This window comes from Phragmites australis, chromosome 8 (genome assembly GCF_958298935.1).
Source record: "Phragmites australis chromosome 8, lpPhrAust1.1, whole genome shotgun sequence".
NCBI classification, from domain to species: Eukaryota; Viridiplantae; Streptophyta; class Magnoliopsida; order Poales; family Poaceae; genus Phragmites; species Phragmites australis.
In genome coordinates this window covers 24609458-24621408 of record NC_084928.1, presented here as the reverse complement: position 1 = coordinate 24621408, position 11951 = coordinate 24609458, and positions in this window count along the sequence as shown.

Genomic DNA, 11951 nt, shown 5'->3' with positions numbered 1-11951 from the left:
TGTATGCATGCATATGGATGCTGCGCCCCACATCGATAAAATTATATGGCTTTAATTTGCTGCATCGATCGATCAGTGCAAGAGAACATGTAGAGAGACAACTAACCCTCTCATGGAACCGAAATGTACCCACAGCCATGATCGATCTCAGATCAACTACTATTGCCGCGTACAATTCCAAAGTTGCAGTGCTATTAATCGTATATATCATGCGAAGAAGACAACATCGATCGCAGCCTCAAAGCAGGATCGAACCCATTTGCGTATTCTGGAAAGAATTCGATCGAGTCGAGGCCCATGTACAAACAGCAGCGGCCCAATTAAAGAGCAAATTTCTTTCCTGCCACGGGATGGTGTAAGACGAGTTTTTTTTTATATTTTTTCGATTAAAAATTTAAATAAATAGATTCCTCATCGCAATAATTGCAAAAGTAGACTCCTGCAAAAGCCTTATTGCCCTTGAGAGGGCGGGTGGCCTAACCACCATTTCAGAGAACGGTAAGGGAGCTAACCGCCCTCTCAGGGGGGCTGGTAGGGTCTCTCACCAAATGAGAGGACGGGTATATTGCCAACCGCCTTCTCAATGGGCGGGTAGGATATTTTTTTATAGTTGTAAAATTTACTGGAAAACGTTGCTCAATATTTGAAATTGGTATTTTGCAAAATTTCGAATTAAAATGGTTAAAAAAGTGGTCAAAACGGCATATTGGGGAAGCGAGATTTTGGAGTAGTTTACATATTATTCGGAGGATAAAAAATCAATATTTGTGAACAAATTATATAGCCTGCGCAAGGACAAATGTGTTATCATTTCATGGTTAAAGTTGAGTGGTGCGGTCAATTTGTTTCTGCTAATAACGCCAGGAAAGAGGTGATGTCGTTTAATGGTTAAAGTTCAGTTGTGTGGTCACTTTGTGACTAAAGTTAGACTCCCGATAGAGTTTTTGAGTGGTCACTTCGTGTATAAGTAGCTTTGTAAGAAATACTTTTCTAGGTCTATCGTGAACGGTTCATACATGGCTGAGAACAATAGAAAGTAGCGTGTGGTCATGTTGGATTAAGAAATGCAACAAGCGTGCGCACATTGGAATAAGAAATGCAGTTACGACATGGTAAGTGGACCATAAATATTACACGCGTTCGAATACGTAAGAATATATCGCGAATCGAATATGCATATGTAAGTTACAAAAATAAATATATAATCCTACTGTTGTCTTCTCCGCTGCCGTCGGTCGTTCCTCCCATCATGGTCCCGTTGCCGCTGCCGCTGGTTGGCCCTCACGTAGCCCCTAGAGTAGGTCAGGAGGTAAGGTGGACCGACCTTCTTGGTAGGCCTAGTAACTAGGACTGCTGGAGGACGTCGTAGTCTGGTGTGCTCTCGAAAAAGTCCCGCACGAGGTCGTATGGGGAGTCTGACCTAGGCTCATCCTCCTGACTTGGGTATGAAGACTGAGAAGGATCCGTAGGCGTCCGTGTGTACTGGCCGGAGGGGCCTACAAACAGATAAATATATTAGATATGGAAAATGTGGAAATGAAAGTAGTTGCACAAAATACACTATTGTACCTGTGTGGTATGCCGATGCAGCAGTAGATGGCAGGCGTGTGTGCCGTAGTAGGGGTCAAACTGTGGTGGTGGGATCGGTCGTGGGGCAGCTGAAGATGGCTTGACCTCATCACCAAAATAACTTGTGGATAATATTAGATGTACTATTTAATATATTGAATACAGGAATGTATTGTTGCCCAGTACCTGAGTGGCCTACGAGTGGTGAGGGTGTCGGCACTGGGCTCGGTCTAGGTGGTAGCATCGAGACGTGTGTAGGTGAAAATCAATGCACCAGTAAGGAACGAATATATTTAAACGCCGTGCAATTGAAAATCCGTACCTATTGAGTTCGGGCCTACAAGTCGTGGTACAGGGGGGCGTGTGGGTGCCGACACCGATGAACGGCGGTGCACATCAGACCTCCTGGACGACTCAGCGTGGACCCCACTCGACCTGGGAAGCGCTCCTGCCATGTCTGTGGTGGACCGGCAAGAGGTAAGCTTCAAGTACATACCCGACATTGACACCAAAGTGAGGCAATGTTAAGCGAGTCCTCCCCAGGCTCGCCGTACCATTCCTCAGGGTACGGGGAGTGGTCCACCACTGACCGGCCTATGACGAACCACTCGTAGGACCACAACTACAGTAGTAGTGAGCACCCAGCAAAAAGTGGCAAGTGGCTCCTTCTTCGTGCACACGTTGCACAGCGCCCGATATGTCGCAGTAAGGACATCAGATGCCCAACTAAACTGTGGTACATCCTTGTCAACAGCATCCGCTATCAATCTCACGTACGGAATAAGGGTCCTCGCCATCAGGTGGCCTTGGCTGCTGGTGAACATAACCCAGCCAAATAACCAAAGCAGATAAGCCTCCAAATGCCTGGACACCGAGTACATGTTGGCCTCCGGGTGCATGTATGTAGGTTGCAAATATGACAAGTGATAATAAGAAACAAAACTAGATACTCGAAAAGTAAATGAGAAGTTGCATTGTACGATACGTGGAACTGTAGGATCCACTTCTTCGTGGGCCCTCGTGGATCAAACAAGAACTCAGTCACGTAGGGGGGCGCGTCGTCTATCTGCTGAACTAGGCCAAAGTGCTGATGCATGACGTTCATCCAGTCAGCATCCATGTCGATGACTCCAATCGCAGCTCTCGCGTAAGGTAAGCCTAAAAGGTAGGCTACGTCCTGCAAGGTCGGAGTCACCTCACCGCAGGGGAGGTGGAAAGTATGTGTCTCAGGCCTCCATCGGTCAACCAAAGCTGCAATCAGTGAGCGGTTAGAATAGAATCGATGCGCTGCTGCCTCGGGGTTCTCCGTCGATTGGGCCTCCACCAAACGACAAAGCGATAGGAGTCCCGCTACTTCCAACCTGCACCATTGCAAATATAAATAAATTGGGGGATGCAATACATAAATGAATCAGCACATACATATAAAAGTATCGACTTACCTGTGCTTCCACCGATCGTCGATCGTAAGTAGATCTCCAGGGCCACGTGGTCGGAATACTCCTAACTCCATTTGGTGCATGGCGGACAAGAAGCTGTGGTGCCTCTTGTCCACTGCAGGGTTGAGAAGCTCGGGGGTCCGAGGGTGCGCCATATTTGTATTAAAACCACACATACATTAATATATTACAACATGTAGACAAGAACAATATATATTGAATTGAAATTTACATTGCAAGTATATGTAACATGAATATATTGTGACATGTACTTACAAATATAAGGTTAAAATGATAGGGAGTGAAGTACAAATATAACAACAAGGTACGCTAAATACAATCACACTAGAACACGCTACAATACTCACCTACACATCAGGTGCATTTTTAGAACAATACTTGTACGTGTGACCTATTTTATTGCACTGGCTGCATCGCTTGACCCTTGGACCCGCCTCGAATTCATCCATATCGTTGCAAATCTGGCGAGTTTGTTGACGACCCGGTGTGTTCTTCATCTTTTCCAAATTAGGCAAATAGATTCGTGAAGGGTCTGGATTACTTGTAAAAGTATCAACAATGCCGTAACCATACAACTCATGATTTCAGGTGTTCAGTATCTGATCCTTCATGAAATACTTTGAAACATATTGCCTGGGAAGCATATTGTGCTCTGCACATGCAACTATGATGTGTGTACAAGGTTTGTGAAGTAATTGTGGCTTCTAGCAAGTACAAATGCATGTCCCACTCCTAAGCACGCACTCTTGCACATGCCGCTCACGTCTTCCACCCCTACGACTCTTATCCCAGCACAAGACACTGAACATGTGCTCCGCAGTCCCCTCTTGATTAGCGTGATGCATGTGTGCCTTTTTTGTGGCCTTCTCCATATACTCACATAGCATCCGTCCATAAAGCATACGATTATCTTCCATTACCTTGGAAGTAGCTGCGTACCGATTAATAAAGTATTTACAAGTCCCATGTAAAATACCTTCTACAATTCCAATGAGTGGGAGGGACCTCATTCCTCGCATGACCCAGTTATAAACCTCAACAAGATTGTTGTCATTATTCCATACCTTGCCCCACCACTGTAGTACAGTAAAGCCCATTTTTCATTTGGCTCATTACGTATTCACTGTGAAAAGGTCCTAATAGCTGACCCTTACCTCCTTACTATCTGAGGAGTATCTATTGGGAGAGGTCCAAGAGCTATTGATTCATCACCTGTGGCTGCAACCTCAGCTGTCTGTTTCATAGTTAGTTCGTTCAGTCTTGCCCATAGGGCATTGAACTTCTGTTACTGGTTTTGATTACACAATTTTTTGAAAAGCTTCATCAACTCTTTGTTTTTAAAATATCTGTAGAAGTTCGCACCCATATGGCGCATACACCACCTGCTCTTCAAGTCGGGCCACTTTGCTGCAACACCCCATCAAACACTCCCATATTGCATATCCAACAAAGCCTGCAACAACCCTTCATGTCTATCATGAATCAGACACACATCTAGCCGGTCCAGAACAATAGCATGCTTCACCCGCTCAACGAACCAATACGAGTTGTCCCCGTTCTCACTCTACACGAAGGCAAACCCCAATGGCAGGACTTGATTATTACCGTCGACCCTAATTGCAGACAATATCTATTCTTTGTACTTCCCAATCAAGAATGTTCCGTTTAGGCAAATGATGGGTTGACAGTACCAAAATGCTTTGATGGTTGCAGTGAATGCAAAGAAAGCACGCTGTAATACTCATTTCCCACTGTACTCCACATCAGTCGAGGGGTAATGCTTGATATCATAGTAACTGTCTGGGTTCCTTCCACATATTGTGGCTAACTGACGAGGTAGATTATGATATGAATCTTCATATGTTCCGAACCTCATCTCAATAGCCTTCTGTTTCGCTATCCATGCCTTCGCATACTTTATTGTATACTGAAACATTTGCTCAATAGCACGGATTATTGATCGTGGCTCATACTTTAGGTTGTCCATAATCTCCCCATATATAACATTAGCAATAAAAGCAGATGACAGGTTCCAGTGGGTGGACTCTATTTTCTCAATATGACAATTATGCTCCCTGACTATTGAGCACTGCTAGTAGTCTACCCATTTCCCTCTGAATGCGTGCACCCGCCAAGGACATTGAGGCACCAAACACTTCACATCGTACTCCCTTTTACTGGATTTAACAACCTTGAAATGCCTCCGAAGAGACAGCGACCAAAATTTAACTACATCAATAACAGCCTCCTTTGTAGGGTACATAGCACCCTGAGACACCTCATTCTTATGATACCCCCACGGTGTCTGATCAGCCTCACTAACCACCAGCCTTGAAAATTCATGATCTCTCCACTCCGCAGGCACTGGAGCATTACCCTCCTTGTTAGATGAATCCTCATCGGCAACGGTTTCCTCCTGCTCTTGATCCTCCAACCCCATCTCTTCAATTGTGCTAGGGATGTGCTCCCCCTCATCGGCTACACCCATCGATTGCATCTCAGGAATATCCCCAACATCTGCTCTAATCCTGACATTTACCGGGTCTGATTCATCTTCCACTACCTCACTTGGTCCCGCTACTGCTTCCGCAGAGTTTACCTCTGTTTGATCCTTCTGGTACGCCTCAGCTAACAAAATCAGAGGCACCCCACGTTCACATGATATATCTACATACTGCCTCCAAGTAGATGTGGCTTCGATCGGGACAAGTTCGCTAAAGTATCCCTGACTAGCACGGTTGAGGACAGCTTTCAACTTAAAATCATGATGCTGCAAATCCAGTTGAAAAGACCGCATCAGCTAGTTGCACACACCCGCAATGGTCCTTTTATTGGCTTTACTAAGACCCTTCATGACATGACGAAACCCAGACAGATCTACATCGTCAGGACCATAACTAATTTCACCCTCTCCATAATATATCTGAAAAATTAATTTATCTGCCATCCTTGGAAACATCTGCAAATAACCAATGTTAAGACCGGCAAACTATATTTCTGAGTATCGGAACTAAAAAATTTACCGACACCGATTAATACCTAACAATAGGTTCTTCAATAATACCCATAACCAAACTAACCTACAATTATTACTTTGTACAATCTACATATTCGAAACTACTAACTAAAAATATTGCTATGTATTTAATAGTTATCCTACCATGTCGGAATTAATATTGACAATATACTAGCATTTTCTAAACCTTAAACACTAGGTCATACCGTTAAACCCTAGATCATACAATGCTAAACCCTATGTCATACAGTGCTACCATAACCAAACTAACCTACAATTATTACTCTACAGTCTACATATTTGAAACTACCATAGAAAAAAATACTACTATGTATTTAATGACTATCCTACTATATCGTAATTAATATTGATAATATTCTACTAAATATAACATTTTCTAAACCTAAACCCTAGGTCATACCGCTAAACCCTAGGTCATACAGTGCTAAACCCTATGTCACACAATGCTACCCTAACCAAACTAACCTACAATTATTACTCTGTACAATCTACATATTCAAAACTACCATACTATAGATACTACTATGTATTTAATTGTTATCCTACCACATCGTAATTAATATTGACAATATTCTACTAAATACAATATGTTCTAAATCCTAAACCCTAGGTCATACATGTCTAAACCTTATGTCATACAATGCTACTTTACTTATTGACAACAATATAAGTACAAAAGAAATTAGCGGACAATGCTCTTCAAATTCGCCGATCAAAAACAACAGGGCTTCGCCACACTCTCTTCCTCTCCTCTCCTCTCTTCCCCTCTCCTCTCTTCTTCAAAGTTTTCTCTTTTTTGGGATTAAAATGAGAATTTATCCTCATTTTTCACCCTTTATAGAGAAGGAAAGAGGGAGGAGCACGCGGGGCTGCGTCCTTATCGCCCCCTAAGAGGGTGGCAAGGGGCCTAACCGCCCTCTCAGGGGGCGGTAAGGGGGGCGCACAGGCAGGAAACCCCTATCCGCCCTCTGAGAGGGCGGTTAGGCTCCTTGCCACCCTCTCAGGGGCAGTTAGAACACCCGCCATCTCAGGGGGTGATTAGGAATCCTTACCGCCCTCTGAGAGGGCTGCAGCTCTATTAGGGGATGGTAGGCGCCTACTTTTACAATTATTTCTACGAGAAATCTATTTATTTAAATTTTTAATCAAAATAATATAAAAATAAAAAAATTCGGTGTAAGACAAGGGTCCATGTCTCCGAAAGCAAAACAACAGGAAAACAGGCTACTTACAACATGTTACAGAAACTTGAAAGGAAGAAAACGATCAATTGCGCTAGCCAGGCCCAGTGATGGATTTGGATCAGTAATCAACGAGGCTTGGGCCTCTCTAGTACTAGCTATTAGTCCTTCCAGGTTCCAGCGGTCAAGAAAAAGCCTAGTGGGGTCATCGATTAGGGTTCTGATCTGAGTCGAGTTTGAGTTTGGATTCTATTTTGCACCGATAGGTGCTCCACGGGCTCCCAAAAAAATCTTAACTCTGCCCACAGCCAACTCACCTTATCTCCTCGCGCGGCTGGCCCATTTTTCTCAGACTTATCTACCCATATGACTCGACCGCTCATCTATAGCACCCTCTCCTCCGGCGCGACTTGTCATGAACCGAAGGAGGAAGACTGAAGCAGTGGCTAGGATATTGCGGTACCACTTGGAGCTAATGATGGACGGTGGAGAACTAAGTAAAAGTGCCAAACAATTAACAGTTGCTTAGTGCACCTATTTTTGCTTTCATTCATGTTATTTCAGTTAATCAACTGGATTATGGTTAATATGTGATTAGCTTAAGCTTGATTAAGTTGTAATCGGATTGGATGTGTATAACCAACCGAGAGAGAAGGGGGGAGACCATTCATCCAGTATGAACTTTTCATCCAAGTAATAGTACTTCATCGTTCTTCCTCCTCAAAATTCATCTCAGATTTGATTAATCTTCAATTGAATCAGTTAGAGATCAGTAGCGTGTGACAATTTTGGTATCAAAGCTAGGTTATTCACTAGTGATTTGTGGCAGGCATTATTCAAATCTCTTAAAGTCTCATTACGTTTTACTACAACTTACCACCCACAAAGCAACGATCAGACAGAACAGGTCAACCAATGTCTAGAAAATTACCTAAGGTGCATGGTATTTACTGAGCCTAAGAGATGATCCTATCTGTTGCCTCTAGCTAAGTGGTGGTATAACACAAACTACCACACATCCTTCAAGTGTTCTCCATTCCAGACCCTTTATGGATACCCCCACCTTTAATTAATGAGATTGTAGTTCCAAGGCCTGAGTCACCAACCAGGGATTTCTTATTTGAAAAACAAGAAATGATAGTAAGACTGAAGGAGAACCTGCACAAAGCATAGAATAGGATGAAGAAGTATGCCGATTTGAAGCATTCAGAGAGGTCTTTTGCTGAAGGAGACTTTGTGTACTTAAAAATGCAACCCAACCATTCAGCTTTTGGGTTCAGAAATGCCTTTAAGGTCACAAAAAAATATTATGGGCCATTTTTTATCCTACAGAAGATTGGTGATGTAGCTTATAAACTACAATTCCCTCCTGATGCAAGGATCCATCCAGTTTTCCATGTAAGTCAACTTAAGAAACATCTTGGTCCTCAAGCAGTTCCTTGTCAAAATTTGCCTTTGGTCAATGAACATGGGTGCCTCAAATCTCTACCAGTCAAAGTTCTAGACACCAGGCCCCTTCTAAGGGATGACGAAGTGGTCACACAATGGCTGGTTCAATGGGCCAACTCTCAACTAGATGAGGCTGCTTGGGAGGACAAGACCTTCCTCAGATCTTCCTTTCCCAAGTTCTATCAAGACACACTTCAGGAATGGTGGCCATAAGATCCTGCCAACTCGTCTTCTCCAAGGTCTGTTCTTGCAGCACATTCAGTTGCAATACGCTCTTTTGGGCAAGTGTTTGCTTTTGGGGGAGGCATTTGTCATGAACCGAAGGAGGAAGACTAAAGCAGCGGCCAGGATATTGTGGTACCACTTGGAGCTGATGATGGATGATGGAGAACTAAGTAAAAGTGCCAAACAATTAACAGTTGCTTAGCGTGTCTCTTTTCGCTTTCATTTCTGTTATTTCAGTTAATCAACTGGATTATGGTTAATATGTGATTAGCTTAAGCTTTATTAAGTTGTAATTGGATTGGATGTGTATAACCAACTAAGAAGGGGGGAGACCATGCATCCAGTATGGACCTTTCGTCCAAGTAATAGTAGTTCATTGTTCTTCCTCAAAATTCATCTCAGATTTGATTAATCTTCAATTGAATCCGTTAGAGATCAGTAGCGTCTAACACAACTTCACGGCTGCCATCTCCTGCCTCCCTATGTCGCTATGCTGTGCCCTCCCCACGCCGTCGAGCTCCTCTAGCTCGCCGAGGCCCGCGCGCGGCCTCACCTCACTCATCCTTGGGAAGAGATAACCTAGGTTTTAGGTCCTCGTTGGATATCGGGTCCCTGTCGGGAGCGGGTACGGGGGCGAATTTACATCTGATTTGATTTTTGGGGCTGGGTCGAGTTTCACATTTTGGGTTTTAGGTCAGGTGTGTTCTTACTCCACCCGGCCCCAACCCGACCCGTTGCCACCCTTAACAGCAACAACGCATGATGTATAGGCGACCTCTTCTTCTTCAACTCCAGCGAGGTTCAAGTTAAGGATCGGAGGTTTGGCTTGGAGTGAGGGTTCACTGATGGCCGATAGTCTTAGAGGGATGTCCAAGGCTATAGGTTGAATGGTGACGATTGATGGGTAGGACGATGATGGTCAAGATGACAAAAAAATAGGTGGCAAGGTCGGGGCATCAAATCGAATGGTAACTATTTGATGAAATGTGAAGCTAGCCCAAGCCACCTTTCATATTCAGTTTTAGTTATAATTGGCTAACATTGCTCTTTTCTTTATGATGAAATAACTGAAAATTGACAAATAAAGCATTTGATTGTCGTGTGTCACTTATTAGTTTTCATCTATTTGTTCATTTCCTGCAAACAAGCTTGCGTATCAATGACAATTGATTGTAAACATTACACATGATAGAACTTATATCTTGATGGATACTATTGGAATTTGAGGGGGTTTTCCTTTAAAATTCGAGTTTGATATTGGAGTCAAACTTGAGTTTAAAGAAATTCCAAAAAGGAAAAAAAGAGAAACAGAAAAAAAGAGAGGGGGAAGGTTGAGGAGGCCTATTGCTATTGGGGCGCCGCTTCTAGACCCATGAGGCCGAGCAGCCCACCATTCCGACCTCCATCTCCCTTATCCCTTCGGCTGACTTCCGAGGAGAGGCTACAGCGGCAACACTTGCCTACTCTGCACCCTAATTGGGCGCTACTGCGTGCGGATGAGGCCGTTGTGCGGGTTGGAGGTGGACTCATTATATGTGGGGGTGGTTCCTTTCAGAGCTAATCTCGAATATTACCATCTCCAACCACTTCTTTCACCTTTGTTCACCGGTTGCATGTGGCCTTGTTCACCGGATTCCCTAGCTTCCGCTTGCGATTTAGCTCAGCACGTGGTGGTTCTCATGACATCGTTGGTTCTTCTCCCCGGAGGTGATCCCCGTTACACTGTGCACCATCTTGTCGTCTTTGAGCTCATCTGAAAGGTGATGGGTCGAGGTAGGGCATACCAGGCTAAAAGAATAGGAAAGGAGTTTCGACACGTTAGGAAAAATAAAGAAAGAAAAGGAGGGGAGGTCGCTGGCTGGGCAATCTAGGTAGGGGGAAGGAACGAGGAATGAAAGGATTCGACCCAGAGCGATTTAGGATTTGTAAGTTTGATTGATAATTTTAGAGAAACCATATTCAAATTTGGACGAGAAAACAAAAATCCAAGAAATTCCAGAAAACTTCAAAATGCAACATGGTTCATGTTATGCAAGTTTTCAAAAATGCAAAAATGTAAATTTGGGGTGAATTTGGGATACTTTACTCGATTCATACAATTTATTTTAGTTACACCGGACAACACACAAGCCATGGGCAATACCGAGCCTTCTTTATGGTTTACACAATACATTGTCTTTATTCCGTGTTGTGTAAAGCAAGGCCATGCACGTGCATGGTCACAGCACCAGGCTCTCCCTTTCTCTTCTTTTTCTCAAATGATCCATCGATATATGCTTTTTTTCAAAATCGGCCAAGCCAAGTATTATACTTTCGATTTGGACAGGTCATCATTAATTTCTTATATTTTTTGGAAGAAAGCAAGTCATTTCTTATCAGCAAAGCTAAGAACATATTCCTCGTCCTCCTCAAAATTCATCTCAAATTTGATTAATATTCAATTGAATCCGTTAGAGATCAGTAGAGTGTGACACGACTTCACAGCTGCCATCTCCTACCTCCCCATGCCGCTGCGCTGCAGGGCGCCCTCCCCACGCCACCGCGCTCCTCCCGCTCGCCGAGGCCTGCGCGTGGCCCCACCTCACTCATCCTTGAGCACCACGGTGCCTGCGCTGACATCGATGCGGGATCAGGCGCCGCCGTCCTCACCGCCAAGGCGCGCTTTGAGCTTCGCCTTTGTGTCCGGCTGTCCGCCCAAGCAGAGTAGAAGGGACTCATGCGAGGAGTTCCCTATGGAGAGATTGAACTTCACAGTGAGTGGCGCGTCAAGCACGAAGGAGAAGCAACCCTGCGGTGGAGGCCACGTCGGCGCACCAGAGCTTGACGTGGTGGAACGCGAGTGCATGGAAGCGGTAGGTGCGCGGGTTGGCACAGACGAAGTAGTGATGTAAGAGTCCGATGAGGCGGAACGCCTTCTGTTCCACCGCTGCAGGCGCCACCAATAGCGGGAGGCATGGCGTCCAGGCTTCTGTTCTCAGGTGGGAGAGTAGGGATGGTCCGGTGGTGGCAGAAGCTTGTAGTTGCGCTTGG